We start from the raw sequence: 27,033 nt of genomic DNA, 5'->3' as shown, positions 1-27,033 counted from the left end.
TGAATAAAGCTGTTTCACACTTGACTTTAAATTTCCTGCTGTTAGTCTATATTTCAGCTATGCCTTGTTTTCCTAAAAAGATACATTTGGCTTATAAGTTCCAGAAGCTAACAGATGTTAGAGACAGAATTTTAATTAAAATCTTTGTCTTGATGCATTTTATTAGGCAAGAAGAGGAAATGCAGAGAAAAGTTTATCCGATTCTCTTTAAGAAATGGGATATCGTAATAACTTTGAACAATGCTAGTTCCTGATCGAGACCACGGTTATTAGACCCAAAGAAACTCCAGTTATTAGATCAAAAAATCAAGGAAAATATAAAGAAACAATAAAGTTGCATTTTGACAATTCATACTTAAAGTGGAATAAAAGCATGTTAGTTGCGTAAAGTGATTTGTCTCTAAAAACAGAGAAGGTGCCAGAACTAAAAAGGGACCTAAGAGATTAAATCCACCCATTATATGGAGGGGAGGAAATTGGAAAGTCTTCCTGTGGCTTAATGGGTGTGTTCTTCCTGGTTCTCAATAAATGCTAAAGAGAAGAAATAGGATGTAAAGAGTAAGCCTAGGTTTCGGATCTGACATTTCACATTTCCGTTAGCTTATGTTGGATTCTAAATCTCGGTTTAATTATGTATAAATTGGAAAAGTAACACACACTTTATGGATATTTGTGAACCTGAAAATAATGTATATCATTTATTTATTGGCGTCTCTGTCCAAAACAAACAATAAAAACATTGCTGCTGCTATCATTTTTGTTATAACAATAATTATTACAATGATAATTATATTATCATATTAATTATTATAGTCTTAAACTGAATCTTCTTTGTACATTTCCTTTCTTACCAAGCCAGTGACAACATTTTATTTCCTCCTCAGACCAAAGCTCTAGGATAGTATTATAGCATCTTCTCAGGTAGGAATGGAGAAAAAGTGAGAGCATTCAAAATAATGTTTACAATATTAAGGTTAACCACACTCACACCTCACACGTACAAACACACACATGTATATAAATCTCACAAATATGAGAATCAAAATAATAGAAAGAAAAGATTATAATCACATGGGAAATATCTTTTGTTCAGACATGTATTTAAACACACAAGATGAAACCAGAGAAACACAGTGAGTAAGAAACTTCAGGCACAAAATAGAACATTTTATTTATCATTATATTTATATACATTTCAGAAACTAGCATATGGTCTTACATGAGAGAAAAATGATGGCCCTAGTTAGTGTTATAAACCAGAAGGCAGCATGAGGCGGGTTATGGGACACTCAAAACATTCTTTTTCTTAATATGTATAGTGGTTCTATCTGAAAATTCATAGAGTTGTATTTTTATGAAGTGTGCCTTTGCCCATACGGCTTCAGAAGAAGATTTACGTACACTCGTGTGAGAAACTAATAAAAATGAGGTTTCAGTCATTCAGGGCCCAAGAAAGTTATCAGCCAAATGATTCTCTTTGAAACAGTTAACTAGAATATTTACAAGCAGAAAGAAACACATGCAGGAGAGGGAACTGAGAGATTAGAAGACATGGTAAAGAAACCAATTAGCAAAACATTGAAAATGTAATGGAAAGGAAATGTGCAGCCCATACTGAAAACTATTTTATAAGCAAAGGCTTATGTCTATTTTACAATGGGACAGAACAGGACCAGTCATTGGTTTAATGTTTGGATTGTGTAACGCATGATTTTAGTCAGTCAGAGAAATAGTTTATGTGCTTCGTGAAGTGGTTAATGCTAGAAGTATATTAAAACTATTTTTGTAATATAGATCTGTATCAGTTTAAGAAAAGAGTAAACCATCAGGCTGACTAGTGCTTTGGAAAATGTTGTAATTCCCTGGCCCCCATTGTGAGGGGAAGTCCTCCCTCCAATACCATTTATATAGGCATTTTATTCTCAGAAAGAGGAAATCCTGCCGTAAAACTAACAGGCTATCACTTAGTAGTCTTTTAAGGTCTTGACCGGTTTTTGTTGGGTCTATGCTGGGCGTGTTAGTCACCTCAGTACATATGAGGGTTACCCTCAAGGATTTTACTGCAGCCTGGATTGTATTTATATTGGTATTAATGCACTTGTCTTGAGCTATGAAGACAGAGCAAGTTTGATTGATTAAAGCCCATAGTCCTTTTTGACTCACAAGCAAATATTCAAAAGCTGTTTTATTTAGTGTGTTTTCTGTTATCAGTCCTTAAATTCCTGTCTATTTCCCTCAAGGCATCTGCAATCAATGTTGCCAGCTATTTAATAGTGACTGAGGGACCTCGTACAGCTTTCTCAATTCATTTATTCTAACTCTGTTATTAGAATTCTAAAGGCCTTATGAAACCCAAATTGCCATTTCTGAGGCCTAGTGAGTCTTTCTTTGTGCTATTAGGAAGTTTGTTAAGTAATTCTAAGCAGGACCGATGAAGTCTTAAGAAAATCTTCAGCTGTCATTTCCTTAACTGCCCTCTTATATTATCATCAATAAGATCAAAGCATTGCTCTGTATTCATAAGAGTAACATTTTTAAATTTTTTTCTTAATGGTTGTAACATTGACATTTATTGACATTAACCTTTTAAACATTTTATTATATTTAATTATTTAAAATGATTGAATAATTCTTAGACCTCTATTAAAAGGTAAAAATATAATACTGCTTTGAGTTTATGCTGATATAAATAATTTACTATATATATTAGTCTGTGGATGACCTTGATGATGGAGTTGAATGAACTTCATAAGTTAAGAAAACATACAGATATGTATCCAAAATAAAATAAAAATAAGAAACTCTTGCAGAGATCAAAATTCATAATTATTTCCCAACAGACAATTTTGGATTTCATGCTGCTAAATAGGTTAAGGAATGAACTTGGGTGGAAGAATTCGGAAATGTCTTCTAAAGCAAACTCCAGCCAAATGTCTCAGGCTGTGAATTCATCAGATTGGAACCAACTAGGCAAGACTGAAATAACTAATGGAAATCTCAAAGGACTGCTTTTTGGCAATGCTGAGTTTACATGTTTTGTTTTGTTTTGTTTTGTTTTGTTTTGTTTTTCTTCTCTAGTTTAGGTATCAACAGACTCTGAAAATTAGAGCTACAGTGAATTTGGCTTATTCAATGTATAAATAAAATAAAATTAAAATTCTAGGTTTAATTATCAAAGTACTTTTATAATAACACATGGTTTGTTGCCTCCAAAATGACCAATAGTAAATTATTAAATATTGGGACTTTCCTACAATATACTTTTCAATTCCTGATCTCAAAATATCTTTTGTGAGATATTAAATACATTGTTTTTGTACTAAATAGTTAGCTTTTGATGTTCTCAGAAATTTGCAAATTTCAAATTAGAAATTTGTAGCAATTGGTTGAGTCTTGAAATCCTTCAACAAAGATACTAAATAGCAACTGTTTTATCTCTTATATGTCAGTCCTGACATGGGGCAAATATTTTAATTATTTCAATATTTTTTAAAATTGAATATCACATACTAAGACTTTAAAATATGTTTTCCCATAATTAATTTTATCAAGTAATGTTATTTGATTCCATTTCACATTTTTATTTGATTTTCTTATTTTCTATTTTCTCCCTGATTATAAAATAAATTTAGGTACAAAAATGTCCAGATTATTACGATGAAGTAAAAGTAGAAGATAAAGGGAAACTTACCATTCCCTTTCCTATCGTGTATGAAGTACAATCACTTGCATTTATTTTCACTTAATCCTCACAATAGCTCATAATGTATAAATTTTATTCTCATTTTTTACATGTTTAAACTGGGACTCAAAGCAGGGTAAGGATGGTGAAGTAACGTGTTCATTTTCACAAAGGTAGGAAGTGGAAAACTTTGGAGTCAAGATCAAATTAGTCTGATAGCAAAGTCTGTGCACAGTTCATGACACCATAGTCTATTTTCTGAGACAAACTTTGGTAGATGTATGTTTGTTTGCTTGCTGCAAAACAAACAAACAAAAAAACTAATAAAATTTCCTCTGTTACATTTTTGAGAAATAAATGTTACATTTTCCCCTTGATGATGGGACAAAGAAGATTAAATTCCTGCTTTATTTTATTGTGCTCTATGGAAAGAAAGAATATTAGAAATAATTTGACAAGAAGTTTATTTATTTTAGGATTTATAGGGTTAATGCGGATAGAGTTGTGTGATCATTTGCGTTTTAAGTTAAAAATGCAAGGGCAATAGATGTCCATACTTAGTATCTTGAATGCTGAAAGTATGAGGGATAAAGGTTCAGATAGTTTGAAGTGGATGGTCAGGTAACAGAAGTTACCTGTTAGAAGCTGTTTATTAGAAGTTTAGCTGTTCTTAAACTGTTCTAAAAACTGGTTTAGGAAATTTCTGGCCATATTTGTAATATATAAACAGCTGGGCTTTATACGTCTCTGGCATACTCTTCAAGGAAAAAATTGAAGAATCCTTAGGTATCCAAGCATAGTGGTAGGATGACAGAATTATAGAGGATGACTGAATTAATCAAATCTTTACAGATTAGGGAGGAAAATTAAGAAATAATACATGTATAATACACACAAACCTAAGAAACACACAATGGATTTTAAACTGAAGGTACAAGCACAAAACTGATGTCTTCATAGTAAGATATTGCCATCTTTTTAATCATTTTTACATTCAACAATGCAAAAGCAATCAGAAGAGAGAGCAACCAATGAGGGATGGTGTTTTCATGGAAGAGTTTTAGAAATACTGATGGTCAAAGAGAAGTCAGTAGGAAAGAAAAAGAAGCCACGCCACACAAACGTTTAAGTGCGTCTATCACTGCCTGAAAAAAAATAGTGATTTACTGTCATCCATGTTTTCCATCTAGAACCTGATATTGACATTCACATGACTGTTGTAAAAATGGTATTACAAATTATACTTACTTTTCACTATAAATAGATTAGAAAACTTGCATCTGTAACAAAAATTATGTAACATTCTCTTTTGTAAAAGTCTGGTACAATTGTCTACACATCAGTGCAGAAAAGAATTAACATAGTAAGATGAGATTGCCATCCCTAGAGAGGCCTCCTTTCAAGGTTAGCTCTTGGCTAACAACTAGCAACAGGAAAGGTAAATAGTTCCCTACAATGATAAAAAAATAATTCCCTAAATGGTAAGAGCAGCTCACTGTGCCTAGACTGGGCAAACAATGTGCTTTATGGGGAACACCTGCTTTTTTTTCTGAAAATTTGGATTTTGGTACATAATTAGGCTGATGATACCTATGTGACAAGCCCCCATAAGAACTTTAGGTTTTGAGTCTCTAATGAGCTTCCCTGTTAAATGATATTTCACACGTATTGTCACAATTTGATGCTGGGGAAATTAAGCACATCTGGTGTGACTCTACAGGAGAAGACCCTTGGAAACTTACACTCGTTTTTTTCTGGGGTTCTCTTTATGTATTTTTCCCTTTGTTGATTTTGCTTTGTATCTTTTGCTGGTATAAATCATAATGAAGAGTACAACTGTAGGCTGAGTCCTGTGAGTCTTCCTAGTGAACCATCAAACATAAGTATGGTCTTGGGAATTCCCAACACAATGAATGCGAAGAAAATAATAAAGGAAAGAAAAAAAATCAACAATAAGGTATTTCAAGGGAAAAAAAGATGAAAAGCTGTCAAAAAACAAGGATTACAGTTAGTCCAATTCTTTGCACCTAAAGGAAATTTAAATGTTGAATAATATCACAGGAAATTATATAGGGCTTATAAAAATTTCTTCTTCCACATGTATATGGACATGTGATCATATTAGCAGTTTCCCACTTTTTGTCTGGCTTCTCCGTATTCCTGACAATGGAAATGGATCTAGGTGTGCTCAAAGTATCCCAGTATCCTTCCCTACAAATTGGAAAGAGAGATGATTAAATTTCTAGGCATGAGACTTTAAGCATATGAGTACCTAGTTATTGGTGGAATGTAGAGGTTGTAGAGAATCTATTTTGGAATCCATATTATTGTAGCCATTCATCAGAGAATCCTGGCAGTGACGGAGTTTCAGGTTTATTGCCAGGGTGACAACTAGGATAAGTAAAGAAAAAGGAGATTTTAGATAGATTGAGGAAATGTGAAGCAATTGTGGTACAACTTTCAGGTTCCACCAACTTATAAAAATAAACAAGGCAAACATACAATGAGAGAATACTGCATAAATGAATTGGGAAATTGGAATTCAGCCTTAAAGGATAACTTTTGGCAGAGTGGAGACTACAAGGTTTGCTTAGGACTAGGAGTCCGATGGAGTGGGATGTTTGGAGAGGCTTTCTTCTGTAATTTCTTATTTTCAAATATATAGGAGTAGATAAATGGCATTAGATTACAAGTATGTCAAAATGGCTTCTAGACTTAGGATAAGAAAATAGTAATTTTTCCTCTGACAAAGAAGCTAAAATTGACAAGAAACAGCATTTTATAGATACCAAGTGCAGCTTGGTGACCGGCTGGGCATATTAAGTGAACAAAAATGGGACTTTTGTACTAAAGATGTAGTATATTGGACACAGTTTCGTGCAAATGGTTTAAATCCTTTGTCTATGCTTAAAACATGGCAGATTAAACAAAAAAATGTTCTAAACTTCAAATCTTAAATGTTTCACACATTACATCCCCGAACAAACCTAGTTACAAGGAGTTCTTACTGAGGGGAGGAAAATCACAACCTTCTTTTTATTCCTATTCTTAAAGCGTTTACCCTCAAAAAATATGACAGAATAAGGATACTATTTCAGCATGGAATGGATAACAAGGTAATAAATCTCTCTCTCTTCCTCCATATATAATGTGTGTATGTGTGTTGTCTGTATTTTTTTCTTCAAAATACATTAATTTAAATAGCAACATATGGAGGCATTTGCATATTCCACATCACAGTTATTTTGATAAATTTTTGATGCAAACAATTATATGCAATTATATCGGTTTTTTTCAAATTTTTGATTTAATTTGTTTTTTAAAATACGCAGTTTCAAATTGAAAACACTACAGACTGGAATCCATACAAGCAGAATGACATACAAATTTCGTTGCTATGTGTGTGAACCCCTTTGCCCTCATTGCTCTTGGAGATTTCTTGTCTTCCAGGCCACATGGTTTGAGATGCAGAATAATTTATTAGTTAGCAAAGGAGTACCATATTACCAATATGACTATTTTGGATTGAAAAATCAAAGTATTTTGTATTGTCCTTGATGCAGTCTGAAATAGAAGATAGTGGTTAAGTTCTGGCCTGGGCCACTGGCTGACTGCTTTTAGAATGACAGGCAAAAGACAAAGCTTCCCATAGGAGACTTGAACATGCAGAGTAAGAAAAGAAAAAAAACTAGTTAATTTTTTGACCATGAATCTGAAATAAAAGACAATTTTATTGCAGTGATAATAATCAATAGTAAAACAGTACTCATTTAACTATATAGTTTGATTTCTTAAGGGATGGAGAAGAGGAAAGGTTAATAACGGTTAAATGTTAGACTCTTTATCTATCCTGTCCAGTAATTTTAATGACCCCTTGAATGTTCTATCAGTAAAAATAACAGTGATCCTTCTGCAAGAATAATGGATACATTTAAAAGAGAGTAATGTTCTACTAATTTCTTGCCCTGGCATCTGAGATGGCCCCTCTCATATAATGCATATGCCATTAATAATAAAAATTTCTTTACAGAATTTTCTCCTTGATTCATTATAACAGGTTCAGCAAATTGTTAGCAACCAATGTTCAAAAACTCAAAAGATGTGAACATATAAAACTTTCTCCTGTAAAAGGACATGTTGAACTCATTAGACTGGTGAGTTTAGCTTCAGTCCTAGATATAGATTATCAAAGAGATAGTTTGGAAAACATTAAATAGGAAGCCAGAGGTGCAAAGTTCATAAGGATTCATAAGCATTCTAAGGAATACATCCTACAAAGTTAATCTTATTTCCTTCATTGAGAGATAAAAAGAATTACCTAGAAAGTGCATTGTGACTTTAAAAGATTGTAAAGTTGTATTCGTGTATCATTGTGAATAAAGCAAACAAAGTGTGTGTGTGGATGGGGCGGGTATGTTCAAGAACTATTAAAAAATTAGAATCTGATTTATAGATATTAGTATTAGCAATTACTATTAATACAACCCTTAATATGTCTGCAATATATTTTTACATGTATTGAAGTTTAGATGGGATAAAATTCTTATCTGTGTTCACACACCTAACAAGTGACAAATATACACCAAGAAAAGAAGAAAAAATCCTGCTAACTGATCTCATCTTGAAGAAGAATTTTTGGACATGGGATCCAAGTTTTTCCTAGCTTCTCTCCTATTCATCGTAACTTAATAGGATATAGAGGACATGTACATGAAGCTATATGAGACGTGACATGCATTTAATAGAAAAAAATGCATAAAGAACTAAGACATTTTAGAGATTTAGGCTTTCAATAAAATTAACTTTAATAGGTATAAATGTAAGAATGTGCAGTTAGTTTCAAACTCTTAAAAATAAATTACTTTATTCCAGGTATGCAAGGCTGGTTCAATATCTGAAAATCAATTAATGTAATACAGTATATCAACAGGCTAAATAGAAAAATCATATGATCACATCAATCGATGCAAAAAACTCATCTGACAAAATACAGCTCCAATTCATGATAAAACAAACTAGGAATAAAGAGGAACTTTCTCAACATTATAAAAACATCTATGAGAGACCAACAGCTAACATAATACTTAATGGTGAGGGACAGGATGTTTTCCACCCTCTAAACTCCAAGGATATCTTCTATTACCATGTTTATTCAATATTATACTAGAAGTCCTATTAAGTTCAATAATACAAGAAAAGAAAAGAACATGTATACAGATGGGAATATGAAATGATAAATGTCTTTCCTCACAGATGACATGATGGTTTGTATAAAAATGTGTTTAATTGTCCAAAAATACAATTTACGATAACAACAAAAAATTAAATTTCATGGGTATAAATCTAACAAGATATGTACGAGATCTGTAGGCAGAAAACTACAAAACATGTATTGAAGTCATCAAAAAAGATCTAAATAAATGAAGAGCTATTCTGTATTCATAGATTAGAAGACTCAATATTGTTAAAATGCCAATGCTTCTGAACTTGATCTATAGATTCAATATAATCCAAATTAAAATATTGGCAAGCTCTTTTGTTGATATTGATAATTCCAAATTTTATATGGAAAGGCAAAGAAACTAAAATAGGCAACACAGGAGTGAAAAGGGTCAGCATTGGCAGACTCACACTATCAATTTCAAGACTTATTGTAAAGCTACAGTAATTAAGGCAGTATTGTATTAGCAAAAGACGCATAGATCAGTGGAACAGAATAGAAGGTCCAGGAATCGATTTGCACAAATATAAATCAGCTGATTATTGACACAGGCATAAAGACCATTAAACAGAGAAAGAATAGGCATTTTAACAAATGGTTTGAGAAAAATTTGACATTGATATGCAAAAACAGAAAATGAAAGGTCCTAGACACAGACCTTACACATTTCACCAAAATTCACACAAAATGGATCATAGGCCTAAACATAAAATGTCAATCTCTGAAACATTTTTTTTAACAATGAGACATATACACCTTTATTTAATGATCTGTAAAAAAGTTATACTCCGGCAGAGTAACACATTCCCTAACTCAGCAGAAATGAAACACTATGTCTGAAAAACTCCTTCCTGAGATTTGAACCTGTGTAACCCTGAGCTAGCTTCTTGAGGCCCTCGAGGTCTGAGCCCGTGCTCCGGTTTGCTTCACCATCCTCTTAGGGATACTCTGACTGGCTGTAATCCCCTCACACAGCAGTCGATAGGAGGCAGAACACAATTCTACCTGGATAGGCTGCCCTTACAGATTGCCCCTTCCCTCCTACAAAAGTGAACTTACAGGATTACAACTTGAATTTCCTATAATTTTACATATCATAAAATATGATTCTTTGATTTTTCAACCATATAAATATGTAGAAACAATATTCTAAGCTCGTAGGATGTACAGAAACAGGAAGCAAGTCCGATTTGGCTGACAGGCCATAGTATGCCAACCCCTTACCAAGTTGTTTCCAGGTTCTTAGAGGTTAAAAAAGGCAGCCAGAGTAGAAAGAGTGAGGATTTTAAGAATGTCAGAGAAACTTTTAGGATGGAAAACCATGTACAGAGAAGAACACAGAGAAGGATGAGTTAAAATCACCAAGGCCAGGAAGGAAACATGGTCTGTGGGTTCTCTAAACACAGGGCCTATAACTGATGCTCATACCTGGTAAGTAAGCAACAGAGGCATTGGCTTAAGGCCTGTACAGGGAGCCTGCAACAATATGCCCTGGGGAATTATGGGTGGAGGGACGTACCCAGATATTAATTTTGTAGAGGTACCACATAAAGAGTAATAATAACATAATAAACTGTTATTTTTAATGTATGCATGTACATATGTATGATATATATATATGAAACAACATGTATTTATGTACACATAATGTTGATGTAAACAAAGCATCCGAGGATAGGCTTTACTACTGGGATGAGGGGGGCAGGACTATAAGGACATTGGGCCATTGAAAATCTGAAGAGGTTTCTATGTAGTCTGTTGAGAGCAACAGCACCATCATATTCAAAGACATTCGTCCTGGGGGAAAGCAATACTGTCCTTACTGCAACATTCATTTTCTCTAACGCAAATTGAATGCCTTCTCTATGCTATCTTTGCTTCATAGCATTACTTGAGAATTGCCTAATTACTCTCAAAAGAAAAGGATGTGCCTTGCTTATAGATTCTGTGGGTACTTTCTTTGCAACATAACACATATCAATAATTTCATCTGGCCAAGAAAGTCAAGTTTGACTCTAACTAAATTCAAAGCTTTTTCCAAATGTCTTCAGCATTTTCCTTTAGTATTTGAAATATCTTAAAGGCTGTTTATTGCAATTCTTGAAAGCCAATTAAAAGCTTCCCTGTTGGCTCCCATAGAGACCTCCTACATACCTCAAAAAAGTTCCTGGTTGAGATATAATTTAACGAGAATGAAACAGTGAGTTTCTAAGTAGCTTAAAAGTGACATGAACTGAGCAGGGAGGAAGGGTCATTACTTTCTGGAGTAAAGGAGAGAAGAGAATTCATTTCATCTGTTGCATTTCATTATTTGGTTCATATTATGAAATGGTGTTGAGCAGATTGGAAAGAAAATAAAAACTACTAGAGTTTTTATAAAGCTACAAACTAAGAGTTTCAATCACAGGCCCTATACCCTAGAGTTTACTGGTCATTTTAATCCATTTTGTAATATCCCAAAATGTTTTCCTGGAAAACACAGTATAATTTATTGTTTCTTGACGACCCAAACTACATGTATATTATCACATTTATAACTGTAAAGTCTTAGTCAAAGTTTTGTTTGCTTTTTTAAACCAAATTCCCATACTTCTTAAAAAATATATATCAACCTGTGATGCATTTTATAAAGGAAATTTATGGGGACTTACGAGGTGAAAGGAGAGGCCTTGGCAACAAAACAGGAAGTCTTGGGAGAGAGGTGGTGTAGGGAGTGGAATCAAATGAAGCTTAAGAGATAAATTATGCAAGATTATTCTGATAATTGTAATACCTTCATTTTGATACAAAGGGAAAACGGAAGTTATTAAATATTTTTAAACGAGGGGGTAGAAATGTCACACAATCAGAGTTGAAATTTGAGAAGAGTGCCCTGTTTATCAAGTACAAGGAATAGTTTAGCAGCTAGAGAGGAGGCAGGGGACTAGTTAAGAATGAAATCTTGGCCATGACCGAGAGAACACAGAGTAAAGAAAGTAAGAAGAGAAGACCTAGGAATGAGTATTGAAAAGCTAAATATTCAAGGCAAAAGAAAGAAATCTGAGGAAGATAAAATGACTAATAAGTGGCCATAGTTATAGTAGAAAAATCAGGGGAGTGTGGTTTTAATGAATCAAGTGGAAGAAAGTATTTTTATATTGTGAAATTCTTCTCAGGTAAAATAAGATTTGGGGATATATTGACCTAATTACACTCTTGGTCAACCCAAGACTTAGTCCCTGTACATAGCTTTCCCTGAAATTAATTCCACACTGTTTTAGTTCACCATTCTTCTATCCTATAGAAGAATAGGACCGCAGAATATATGATTGAATCAGTTCACACAATCGTTAGCTATGTGCCAAACACTAAGCCAGACAAAAACAGAACTTCAGACATGAGAGCAATTTTCTCCTGACCCTAAGGTGCTCACAGAGAATTGGAGATTCAGATACATATTTAAATATCTATGTATCTATGTATCTATCGACTGATCTACCTATCTACCTACTTTACTTTATTGTTTAGGTTTAGATTGACAACAAAATTGAGAAGAAGGTATAAAAATGTCCCATATATCCTCTGCTCTCACACGTGCAAAGTCGCTCCCATTACCAACATCCTCCACCAGAGCAGTATATTTGTTACAATTGATGAACCTACATGGAGTCCACCCACAGTCCATAGTTTGCATCAAGGTTCACTCTTGGTTTTGTACATTCTACTGGTTTGGACAAATGTATCCACCATTATAGTATCATACAAAGTAGGTACATTGCCCTAAAAATCGTGCCTCACTTATTCATCCCTCTATTCAACCTAATCCCTGGTAACCACAAATCTTTTTATTGCTTCCACAATTTTGCCTTTTCCAGAATATCATATAGTTGAAATCAAACAGTATGTGGCCTTTAAAATTGGCTTCTTTCACTTAGTAATATGCATTTAAGTTTCCTCCATGTCTTTTCATAGTTTGATAGCTCATTTCTTTTTAATGTTGAGTAATGCTCCATTGTCAGAATGTATCACAGTTTATTTATCCAGTCACATACTGAAGGGCATCGTGGTTGCTCCAAGTTTGAGCGATTATAAATAAAGCTGTTGTGTTAATTAATCAGGGAATCAGGGTTCTCCAGAGAAACAGAAGCAATTGGAGACGTGTATATATATATATATATATATATATATATATATATATATATATATATATATACACACACACACAAGGAAAGACAGAGACAGAGACAGAAAAAGAAGGAAGGAAGGGAGAAAGGAAGGAAGGAAGGAAGGAAGGAATAAAGACAGAAAGAGAAAGGCTGAGAAATTCTACAATGTGCTGTCTACAAGTTGAAGACCCAGAAGAGGTGGTGGAGTAATTCAGCCCAAGTCTGAAGGCTTGAGAACCGGGACACCCAATGATTAAATTCCAGTCTAAGGGCAGGAGAAGATGAGATGAGACGTATCAGCACAGCACTGAGGCAGGAAAAAAGGGGCAAATCCCTCCTTCCTCGGCCTTTTGTTCTATTCAGGCCCTCAGTGGATTGGATAACGCCCAACACATCAGGAAGGACAATCTCCTTTACTGAATCCACCAGTTCAAATGCTAATCTCATCCTGAAATACCCTCACAGACACATCCAGAAATAATGTTTAATCTAGGCACCCTGTGATGAGTCAATTTGCCACATGAAATTAACCTTAACAACTGTTATAAGTATGACTGTGCAGATTTTTGTATGGACATAAGTTTTCTATTCCTTTGGATAAATACCAAGTAGCGTGATTGCTGAATAGTATATTAGGATATATATTAGTGTTTAGTGTTAAGTTTTGTAAGAAACTGCAAAACTGTAGTGGTATATCATTGTTCTAATTTGCATTTGTCTGATGACGCATAACGTGTATCTTCTTTGGTGAGGTATCTAAGATCTTTGCCACATTTTTTAATTAGGTTGTTTGTTCACTTATTGAGTTTTAAGCTTTCTTTTTATCTTTTGGATAACAGTCCTTTATTGGATGTATCCTTTGCTAATATTTTCTTTCATTCTCTTGACTGTCTCTCATATAACAGAACTTTTAAATTTTAATAAAGTCTAGTTTTCAATTATTGCCTTCATGTATCTGGCCTTTGATGCTGTATCTATAAAGTCATCACCATATCCAAGGTAATCCAGGTTTTTCCCATGTTATCTTCTAGGAGCTTTATAGTTTTGCATTTTACATCTAGGTCTATGATTCATTTTGAATTAATTTTTTAAAAGATGTACAGTCTGTGTCCAGATTACCTTTTTTTTTGTATGCGGATTTTCACTTGTTCCAATACCATTTGTTTAATATTATCTTTTCTCCACTGTATTACTTCTGTTCCTTTGTCAAATACTGGTTGACTATATTCATGTGGGTCTATTTCTGGACTCTCTTGTCCCATTGATCTATTTATTTTTTCTTTCATGAATACCACACTGTCTTGATTACTGTAGCTTTATAGTAAGTCTTGAAGTCAGTATCAGTCCTCCAACTTTGTTCTTCAATATTGCGTTGGCTGTTCTGGGTAATTTGCCTCTTCATGTAAACTTTAAAATCAGTTTTTTTATATCCACAAAATAACTTGCTGAGGTTGATGGCAAGTGCATTGACTCTATAGATCAAACTGGGAAAAACCAAATTGTTTACAGTATTGAGCCTTCCTATGTGGAATGTCTCTCCATTTATGTAGCTCTTTGCTTTCATTCATTAGAGTTTTATTTTCCTCATATTGATCTTGTACATGTTTTGTTAGATTTAAATCTAAATATTTTATTTAGGTGGATGTTAATGTAAATGATGCACATTTTAATCTCAAATTCCACTTGTTCATTGCTGGTACATAGGGAAGTTATATAGTTTGGATAATTTCCATTGTTTTGTCTTCAAGTTTATTGATTTTGTTGTTATGCTATAAAAAGCATCCAGTAACTATAGATTAACATTCTAGATATAGTGTTTTATTCTGGAATTTTTCAGTTATTCTTTTGACATTATTTCTATTTCTGTATTTAGATTCACCATCTGCTTTCTCATTATTTTGTTCTTTATATCCTTAGACATAACCATAAAAAATTTTAGTCTTTTTATGATAATTATACCATCTCTGTATTTTCTATGTCTGTTTCTTGTGACTGAATTTTTCCCTGCTCATGTGTCACAATTTCCTTCTTATCCACATGTCTCATAATTTTAAGTATATTTATGACCTTGTAGGTGCTGTATTATTAGTGTCTAGGTTTTGTTATCTTTCTCTGAAGAGTGTTAAGTTTTATTTTCTCAGATAATTTATTTTGAGATTGTCTTGATCCTTTCAAGACTTGGTTTTTAAGCATTGTAAAGTATGTTCTGAGTAGATCTTATTTAAGATTGTGGTAGTCCCAATGTCAAAGTATTCTATTACTGATTCCTACTGAATGTCCATAGTATTCAATGAGACGTCTCCACACTTGCTTTCAGAAATCCAATCTCAACCTTCCACAATATGTGGAATCTCAGTACATCACCTTGGTAATTATACTTTCTCTAACCCTTCAGACCTGCCCTGTGCGTGTGCATATTAGTGTTTGTTTGACTAAAGATTCAAATGATTCTCTGGTTGGATTTCAGATGCTTCTGTACAGCTCTGTCTTTTTTTGGTATCTTGTCTCATAAATTTGAGAATGCCAACTTATCTCCACAGTTCAGTAACACTAATATTATCTGCTTAAGCTCCCTAGCACCTCAAGCTGTGGTCTAGAAAATGCTTCCAGGTAGAATGTCAGAGTGATCAGGGTGGGAGAATGGCCTTGCTTCTTTCCTTTCTCTTGGGGACTATAATCTTGCACATCCTATGTCCAATATTTGAAAACAGTTGTTTTGTATGTTTTGTACAAATTTATAGTTGGTTAATATGGGATAGCTAGTCCAAGGGAAGATATTATTTTTTTAATGGAAAAATAATTTTTCCTTCAGACCTGGATCCCTTTGTTTCCTGTTAGGATATGATCACACCTCCTTAAGGAAATTTAGCCATGTAGTATTGAAGAAATCAGCTTTCTCACCTCTCATTCTCGGAAAACTATTTCCATGTATCTCATTATTAATTATGTAACACTATTGGAAATTCAATATTGCTCGTCTGGTCACAACTCTTACTTTACCTGTGAAAAAGCAGTTATTAAAGATTGTTCCCTATGTAAAATTCCATATTTAAAATTTGAATATTCTAAGCTCTTATCCCTTAAATCCATTTCTGATATTTGAGAGAGAATTGAAATGAGAGAATATACTAGTATTCACTCATTCTAGCTTTGTTGAAATCAAATACCAGTATTGATACCAATATCATCCTATACCCCCTTTCATTTTCCCAATATATCTAGACACACATAGTTTAGCAGAGTGATTAAGATCATGGATTTTCAAGTCAGATAGACTAAGATTAGAATCAAAGTTATATATTTTATCAATTTTGTGACCTTGAGAAATTATTTAACCTTTTTAAATGATAGTTTTCTCTCTGTAGAATGTTGATAATAAATCCTAACTCTTAAAATAATTGTGAAAGTATAATTAGATTATGTATATGATTTTTGTCTAGTTTCTGTCATGTAGCAAAGACTCAATAAATGATATCAATCAGGATCATTTACAGCTTTGAATTTACAAAATTTTACCTCAATTAGAATACTCAAAATAGGCTCCAATTCTTCATTAACAATGTTTCAGCATGTTCAGAAAAATGCTAGGAAAAATGTCTACATATTATTAAATAAGAGGGGAATAAATTAAACAATTTAGAAAATTAGCCTTTTTCAGACATGGCTATGACTTCTAGAATGCACATCTTGAAAAAAATTGCCTTGTTCCTATCACTAACAATTCAATACTCTAGAGACTGTTGAATAAGGAGGGGTTGCTATGCAGAAGAACAAATGGAGGTATCTAGAAAAAGGCCAACTTGGTTCATTTGGTGCTTTTGTATGAGTTGTCAAGTCATACAGAAAGTCAGTAGGAAAATAAGAAACCTCTTTAGAATCAACATCTAATACCTTAAGTACTTGACTTCAGCTCTGAGCTTGACTTTGGAACATATTTCCCTTTGCAAAGGCTGTGAAACTGCAATTTCAGGCAATTTGCTTTTTGTAATCCAAATGTGATTTTCTAATCAACTGTTGACTGTCATTTACACCATTCGGTGGGAGAGCAAACATGCATCAGATAGAATTTGTATTCCTGGAACGCTAATGAGTATATTGTGAGGAGATTATTAGCAAGAGAATATTTGTTGCTATGAACCTTCAGACCCTTTTCAATTAAGTTTTTAAAAATGAGATGCTGAAATTTTCAGTGTTAAGTTATGTTTAGCCCCATCTCCCAATAATAATCCAGTAAACATGGGAGAATCACAAGACACTGATAACAACACCTGCTGACCAGTTTACACTGTCTGCGCTAATGAGAGTTATTTTCAAACCTGCCTGACATCCTACCAATTTTAAAGTGTACTTCACTTCAAACACACCATTAAATTAGTGGAAGTAGGGTAGTGAGGCACTACTAATCATGATAGGCTGCCAGAGCCCATCACTGTGAATTTACAATGTTCTTTTAAGGGGACTCTTCCCATTCCCCAAAATAAAAACCATAAGAAACTTCATTTTCAAGGATAAGAGTTGTAGAGAACCATTTAACTTTATGAATATGTTTTATTTTTTAACTGCAATCAAAAATCTGAGAACTACATATGGGATATATATATATATATCCCTGGGAGTCTATATTTTACATTACATTACATAAACCTGGAAATGTGTTGCTTCTGTTTTTTCAATGAGTCTAAAATTTGCTTTCAACCTCCTCTGTAAATGAAATTTGCACAAGTCAAGCAGAATTGGATCTACTTGAGATATTCACCATCGCTTGATGTACTCTATAAAGATGTGTTAAATTTAATATGCTTTTCTACTCCAGATGAAAACTGTAATTATTAAAAGTGTATACAGTCAAATGAATTCGTTATGAAAATTAGTTTTATTATTATTGTTGAAAAACAGTAAGCTATTAAAGTACCTTTAATTTTTTTTTGATGGTGTTCATATAAATTTTTTTTAACATCTTTATTAGAGTATAATTGTTTTACAGTGTTGTGTTAGTTTCTGCTGTATAACAAAGTGAATCAGCTATATGCATACGTATATCCCCATATCCCCTCCCTCTTGCGTCTTCCTCCCACCCTCTTATCGCACCCCTTTAGGTGATCGCAAAGCACAGAGCTGATCTCCCTCCTGGAAATAAAAGCAAAAATAAACAAATGGGACCTAGCGCCTTTAATTTTAAACACCTCTCTCACTAAATGTAAATTGTAGACACTGGGGAATTTATTCATTATTAAAATAATAAACATAAACTGAGAATTATTTTTAGTGAGACATAGAGTTCATCCATTAACTTCAATGGTATCTCTCTGCCCCCCCACACGCACCCCCCCCACGTCAAAAAAAAGACTAGGAAATATTTTGTGGGAAAATATCTGAAAGCAGTTCTTTTGCCCCTTTGCTGTTTGCCCATTTTTGTTCCCCTCTAACCTTGAAAGAACCTAATTAACCTGTTGATTCTTTTCCTATATGAAAAGAAGTAAGAATGAAGAATTAAGTAGTTGAAGAATGACTAGCTCTCTACCCCCAATAGCCCCCTTAGCAATACTGCAGGCAGATTATGTGGGCAAGATAACATCTGAAGAGAGAGTCAGCCAGCCTGCACACAATGGAGAATGATGCAGAACCCAACCTCCTGACTCAATGATTCATTGAGATTCTTCCCCCCTCCCCCTTTTTTCCTTTAAAAACTGTCATGGCTGAGCAGCCTTTGGAGTTGGTCTAGGGACATGAGTCCACCTTCTACCCAGATTACTGGCTTTTCTGATTAAAGCATCTTTCCTTTCTACTGACACTCGCCTCTCAAATTATTGGCTTTTGAGGAGTGAGTAGCTGAACCTGAGTTTGGTAACATACCTACTTTTGTTTGAAACACAATTTCAATAATTTTTTTCATGTTCAAATAATGCACAACACAGGGGAAACAAGCTGCTTTAAACTGATGTTCCATTTATGGCTTTTATGTTTGCAAAGTACAGTATGCTACTTAATTTATGATATGTTGGGGTATTGGGGAACAGGTTGCTTTCTCGAAAAGGTAAACTTGCACTAGCAATAAAATAAAATAAAATCATATAAAAACAGCACAACAAGCTTCAAGGATTCAGAATTAATGAAACTTTCCCTTATGATTTTTTTCCCTTATTTCTGGTACTTTATTTTCCTCCATATCCTTTTCCTTTGCTAGGGAGGAAGACATTCTCCTCTACCCTTCTAGGTTCTTCTGACTGATCTAAAAATGAAATTGGCAGGAGACAGATTAATGAGAGAAAACCAAACAACATTTAATAACATGAGAGAAACCCAGGTAAAATGAGTAACTCACCAAAATGGCTGAAACCCCTCACCTTAAATATCATCTTCAGCTAAAGACAAAACAGGATGTTGGGGGTAGGGTTTTGAGAATTCAAAGGGGAACAAGGTAATTAACATGGAGATGGAAAAATGAATGTTTGGTAAATAAATGTTGGTTGGTCCTTGCAGAGACAGTACAGAGTGGGCTCTGATCTCTGGGTTTTCCACACCACACATAGCTCATATTCTTTGAAAATATCTTTGGCTCTATTCTGGGAACAGGCCCTCTATCTAATTTTTATTTTTAATTTTTAAAAATTGTATTAGTATTATTTTTTAGGCAGCTAGGGGAAAGATAAAAGTTTCTTCCTGTGTCTTTTGGGCTTTGATTATTTTCAGCTCTAAATAATTCACATGCCAAAGAGCATTTTGGGGTGGCAAGTTTTGCTCCCCTACACCTCTTTACGAATCTTTTAGCGTTTCTCATATAGCTTAAAATGGCTTCCTTAACTTCTGAGTCTAGGACAATTCCACACAATTAGGTGCCAACATTCTTTCATTGTCCCAATTCATGAGAAGAATCCACTTGTAACAGTCCATCACTTATTCTAGATTAAGAAATTATAGTTTATTTATAGCCTTTACATGAAATTCTCTTCAATCATGTTCCACTCTGTCCAATCACCCATAAACTTAGATGTGGAATCATTTTGTTTAGACTCAATATATGGAGGTGTACATTAAGCAAGACTATTTATAGAGGTGGATTCTCTAAGAAGTGGATGCAGGTAACATAGGGAGTTCAGTGCACATCCTTGACTAATTGTTTTTAAACAAAGGAAGAAAACAAACAAATGGTCCAACAATAAGGAATTATTAGACAAATGATGCTACCAATAGGTGATAGAAAAATATTCAGTAGTAATAAAGATTAATTAGAAATACTTTGAAGGAACATAGAAAATTATTTGTAGCTAGGATAATCGAATATCCCAATTTGGGATAGTAACCAAGACGGCCTTAAAGTTTCCTTCAGCTTGAACAAATTTTAGACAGGCTTCCTCCTTCCTCCAGATTTCTGATCTCCATTTCCTAGAGCATTTACTTTAGGAAACATGAAATTGCAAATTCTTTCTCTGCCACTTTGAGATATAAATTTTTTTAAAAGATTTTTGCCAGTTTTACTGCCAGGACTGTCTCTCTCGAGGGACTGAGAGCCATCCTCTGAAAGTCATCATCAAAGAGAATAGCACCCTTATTTCCCAGTCTCTGTGGGAGGGTAGGAGCCTGACTTCAGTGGCTGTCCCACTCCACATTGTAGGACTACCTCCTTTAATGAAGATATGATATGAGAAACTTTATTTTCCCTTTGGGTAAAGCCAAATAGCAATCATAGATGGCTTATGATCCCAACCCACCCCCATCCCAGCTCTTAAAAACTCTCCACTTTATTTCAGTGGAGTTGAGTTCAGACTCAGTTCTGGCCTCTCTCCCCTATTGAAATAGCTTTGCGAGAAGTCTTGTTTGCAAAGAATTATCTAAATTTCTAATTCTGATTAAAAATCCTTCAAAGATTTTAAGCTCGAGTACTCAAGAAATGTAGTAAAGGAAACTTTAGCTTTGAAGATTTAATTCAAAAAATTCATCATTAAAATTTGTACTTACAAAATCAGTGTAGGAGGTGAAAAAATAAATTATAGAAAATTCAAATGATTACACATTTTATTTTAAAAATTTAAAATATATCTACTTGTAGAATGTATTAGGGTTCTCCAAAGAAATGGAACCAATAGGAGATAGATGGATAGATAGATAGATGATAGATAGATGATAGATAGATAGATAGATAGATAATAGATACAGAGAGAGAGACATAGATAGAAGAGGAGATTTATTATAGGAATTGGCTCACATGGTTAGGAAAGATGAGAAGTCCCACAGTTTGCTGTCTGTAAGCTAAAGATCCAAGAAAGCTGGAGGTATAATTTAGTCTGAGTCCAAAGGCCTGAAAAACAGAGGAGCTGATGGTGTAACTTCCAGTCCAAAGCCAATGGTCTGAGAAGTGGCAAGCTGATGGTGAACGTCTTGGAGTCTGAAGCCCCAAGAACCAGGAACTCCAATGTCTGAGGGCCAGAGAGGATCAATGCCCCAACTCAAGAAGAGAGAGAATTCACCCCTCCTTCACCTTTTTGTCATATTTGGTTCCTCAATGCACTGCATTATGCCCGCCCCCATTGGTAAGTGTAGATCTTTACTAAGTCTACTGTTTCAAATGTTAATGTCTTCCAGAAACACTCTCATAGACCCACCAGAAATAATGTTTTACAGCAATATGGTTATCCCTTAAGCCCAGTCAAGTTGACACATAAAATTAAACATCACCTAGGGGCAATATTTTAATGAAGTCCTCATTCAAAATTAGATGGATTTAGTTTTTTTCCAGAATTGTATCGAGTTGGGAAAACCAATTTTGCATTAACAAAGTTTGGTAGACTATTCAAAGTAGTCATAAATAGTGATTATTTGATGAATTTTGTCTTATAAAAAATATAAAATATGAATTATAAATGAAGGCAAAAGTCAGTATCAATGAAAATATTTGGGCTAAAATATTTATACATTTCAATATAAAAAAGTAAAATTAAAAATATCCTCCAGTTAGCAAAATCTGATCTGTGTATGGAATGGTGGCATACCAACAGCACAGACAGTATTTTTCCAATTAAAAATAGTACATTGTCTTAGTAGTAATTTTCAGCAAAGCAAGGATCTGCAACAACTAATAGGAAAAATGGAACAATTTACAAGTTTTTTATGTTTAAAGATATTAAAAGACAAGGAATTGTTGAGAATTAGGTTAAATAAAGTTCAGAGAGAAGAGGTTGTTTTTCAAGTTTGCCTAATGATCTGCAGACTTTTTTTTCCCCCTGAGGATATTTTCCAAAATACCATGGTCTAAGCCTCTGGTCTTCTCAGGTAGAGAGCCTCTTGTAGGGAAAAAGGAAACCAGCAAACATTTGGGGCTGGAGTGAAAAGTTAGATATCAGAAAGGATTCAAGCACATTACTCAGTGTCCCAAAATTTGGTGAGTTCAATGCTCTATGGGCAAAATGGGACATAGATTAAAAGCTTCTAAAAAGCAGAGTTAAATCTCCCATCCCAATAGACAAGAAACAGCATACTGTTGGAAATGGATCCCTATCAACCACGTCATGGATATCCACTGAAAATTTTTTTTTCTGAGCTAAAAACTGTTTGTAATGACAGTCTGGGCTTGAATATCACAATTTTTCAGGGTTGAGAAGTCCACGACCTACCAAACTCACAATCAGAATCCTGGAAGGGGTATCACCCTGAGAGCAAGAGAAAATTATATGTAGATTGTATCAAACCTGCAATTTAATGAAGTTTCACTTCAGTTTCTGATTAGATTGGGGTTAAAACCTCCTGATTTGCCCAAAGGAGAAAATAACATCAGTTAAGTGTCTATATAGTTCTTGTAAGCAAGTCTGATATATATATGACTTGTAAAGAGGCAAAGATACATGATTTACAATTAATAAGAAAAGCAAGAAAGATATGTACCAGATATTGGATACAAAGAATTAGCTCTGATGAACTTGTTAAACACAACATAAAAACATAAGAAAAAAATCAATGAAAATATATAGAATTTCACTAGAGGGTTTAGAAGTTTTAAAGTCATAAAATGGACTTTCTGAAATTGAAAAAATGCAGTTTCTGAAATTAATATCCTAATATACATGTTTAAAAGCAGATTGGCCACAGAACACTGAATTAATGAAATTAAACAAAGATCAACAGAAAATACATAAAATGAAATATGGATACAGGGAGAAAGAGAGAGAAAAAGAGAGAAAGGAATAGAAATATAATGAAAAGAAGAATCTAGATTAGAGTTTAAGAGACAAGTAAGACATACTTTTATAAGGAAAAAGAAAATATCAACCCACAGACCCAATGAACACAGCAAATCACAATCAGAATAGATCCAAAGATAACCTCTCTTAAGCACATTATAGTATAAATGCTAAAAACCAAAAACAAGGGAAAAATAATCTAAAATTCACTAGGGAAAACACCACACATTGCTCTCAGTGAAGCAAAAGTCAGATTGGCAGCTGACATCTCAACAGAAATGAGGAAAGACAGAAGGAAATGTAATAACACTTTTAAATTGTTGAAAGAATATAACTACCAACCTAGAATTGTATACCTAGAGAATATACCAAAAAGGAAGGTGAAATAAAGATGTTTTCAGATAAACCAAGACTGAGGGAACATGTTGCCAGTAGCTCTGCAGTAAAAGAAAATAATTTCAAATAGTAACATGGATGTGTAGAAGCGTAATGAAAAACAATATAAAAGGTAAATCTATGTATACATATATTGTCTTTATAACGCAGTAATTATAATGTCTCATGAAATGTATATTATGTATATAAAGTTAAAATACATAAATTATGTATATAAAGTTAAAATGATGCAAAAGGTGGTAATATATCAAATTTAAAGGTTTTAATATTTGAGCAGACTAAATTATTTGTATCAGACATTAGTCAATTAAGAATGCATATGCTAATCTGTAAGGTAACCACTACAAGGATAATAAAAGAAGGTGTAACAACAAATAAAAGGGAAAAAAAAAGAATCATAGAAAGGTTTGATTAGTCTAAAAGATGGCAAGAAAGCAAACTCAAAGAAACATAAAACAGATAAGTCTATACAAAATGAATAACAATATGGTGTATATTAACACAACCTTATCAACAATTTTAGTAATTACATAACATGTAAACATGTAAATGGAATATGTGTGTGTATATTTAGATGTAATTATGAACTGCAGTTGGATGGATAGATAAATATAACTTCAAACATCTCTATCTTTTCATAACAATATAAAACAGATCATTTTTTGAATTCCCATTACAAATACAGCTTAAATTTAATTTACTCCATTTTTTGTTCACCCTCAGTCTGTCTTTTGTGGTTCAGGACAGTAATTTTATTTTATTTTATTTTGATCTGCCTTATGAGGCCTTATGATGCCTTATGCTGCCTCAAAGGATTTTCTCACATATTAATGGTTAGGGATTGGTGAGCATTTGATATTCATCCACTCCATTCCTTGGATGATCATATTTTTAGCTTTTATCTGTAAAGATTTATAAATAATGAATTCCTGTTTTCAGTTTAATCCTGTAAAAGGACTTTTGATTATTTCTTTAGCTGTTCTCTGCATTTCTCTCCCACTTGGGCAAAAAAGAAAATACTGTCTTATAACTTACAAACAGAACATCATACGGAAGTCTGGGCACACATACACCGTGTTTGTAGATAAAGATAATGTGATGATCCTTTTTTATCCACAGTGGCACACAGGATACTTAGTTCACTTTTGTGGGTTCTAGCTAAGCTCAGAGGCTATAGTTTCATAAATATAATTTAAATTCCTCAATAAATATAATGACTGACATTTCATACACTGAATTTTAGTTGCCATTCTTCTGTCTACATTACGAGATAGTGAACTATTCTGAGCTTTTAGCTCAAACATCTTGGAATTTCACCATCTCATACTAAGGGACCCAGGCATCTACTGGCAACATAGTCATTAGACTGTGATACAATGAGAAGAAAATGTTATACACGTCAAACCACTGAAATTTTAAGGTTGGTACATTATGTTGATGAATATATTGATTCAAAAGAAATGATTTCACTTTATCCATGCCATCTCAACAAAACTTAGTCTCATCCTTACTGTGTTTTCGATGATACTATATAAATAACATTTAAGAATGGAAGCCTACTAGATTTTATTAAATGGAAATGAATATGAAGAAAATGTTATATGTTTACATGTTAATGAAATCACTCACTTCATGTATATGTTGCTTTACTCCAGCAATAACTCATGGTGACAAATAAATAATTACTTCTACTGGTTCACTGTTATCATAATACAAGCAGAAACTCTAGATTGGATTGAGAGAAGTAAAAGCAAAGGAGATCAGAATTCTCTGCCTGTGTGTGGCCCAGGGCTGTACAAAGTCCTATATCTTCTTAAGTGCAGCATATCATGGGGCCTATTAAAAATGGCTAACTAATATGTTTAGGCAGATGACCTTGAAAATGAAATCCTATTTATCCCAACAATGATTAGAAAGTAGTGGAACAATTTCTCATGTGCCCAAAGTTAGAACAAGTGTTGTGAAGCCCCATAAATAGCCTTGTTGAGTTTCCAGTAGCCAAAGAAAACTGTATGAGCCTCTTAAAAGCAGACTGGCCTGGAGAGACATTGAGGTCCAGCAGAGAGGGATGAAGTAGTAACATTTACTGTCCAAAGGAGGGAGACCTGGTAGGGATAAAGACCAAGTACCAGGAAAGAGAGATGTGGACCATCAAAGTCAGATCCCAGCCACAACCCTGCACAGTGCAATGCAGATAGAACCCAAGGATGGTGGAGAGAATGCTGATTTAATTGATACGTATAATAAATCTTGCCATATCTTGAAATGGGAACTTTCTATAAAAATTAAGCTAGTTAAAAATAAAAGCAATTGTACTAACTTAACTGAACTGAGTGAATATGTACCTTGAGATTTTCTCGCACCCATAGTCAAATAATTGGGGGAAAAGTGAGATTGTTAATATATTCATGATGAGTTAATAAGTGACAGATACCATCAGGCTTTTGTTGTGGAAGAAAAAATCACTGACACTCAATCTTTTAATCATTATGAAGATTAAAATATGTTCTTAAGATATAAATATAAAACATTCATTTATATGAAACATAATTCTATATGAAAGATAGATTATAAAAATATGGAAATTATTGGATACAGCAAGAGATTTTCTTTTAGAGGTGTTTAAATATCTCTTGCATATATAGTGTGATATAAAATTTATATATGTCATTTTATTGATAACTTTTACAGTTTGAAATATTATGACAGAAAAATAACTAAAGATTGTATATCAAAGAATTGTCATCATAAAATTAAATAGCAAACATTATATTTATAAATTCAGTATTTTAATATTCCATTGAGACAGATATGATTAGAGTTCTTTTGGCATGTAATACACAGAAACATATAATATAAAAATTATAATTAAAATATTACTGTAAGGATACAAATTTTAACTGTGGCATACTTTACAGATTTATTTGTTAGATGTTTTCCGTAGCTCTATGACACAAATACATTTTAATGATCAGTTTTATTACAAAGGTAATTATGTTCATTATAGAAAATTTGGAAATGCAAAAAAACAAAGCAAACAAAATGAAAATAAACACTAATTTCTATCACTATCTGCATTTTGTGTACATTTTTGGGGGGAGACCCTTTAGAAAAAAATTCTACCTAAAGCCCATCATTCTGTAACCCACAAATGTAACAGCTTATACTTCTCATGAGTTGACACGAATAATCTGGGAATTCTTGTCCATTGACAGTCTCAAGCCCTGCATCTCAATGCTCAACGCTGTAGGTTCTGTGGTCAGACTGTCCAGCTGCCATCATGGTTCCAAAGCTTGTTCTACGACCTTAGGCATAGAGTTTAATCTATGTGCGCTTTACTTTTTTCCTATTGAAAACAGAGGTAATAACCTACCTAACTCATAGTTAACTTTTTGTAACCATGCCAAGAACATACTA

This window comes from Eschrichtius robustus, chromosome 11, assembly GCF_028021215.1.
Source record: "Eschrichtius robustus isolate mEscRob2 chromosome 11, mEscRob2.pri, whole genome shotgun sequence".
NCBI classification, from domain to species: Eukaryota; Metazoa; Chordata; class Mammalia; order Artiodactyla; family Eschrichtiidae; genus Eschrichtius; species Eschrichtius robustus.
Note: the sequence above shows the minus strand (reverse complement) of the source record.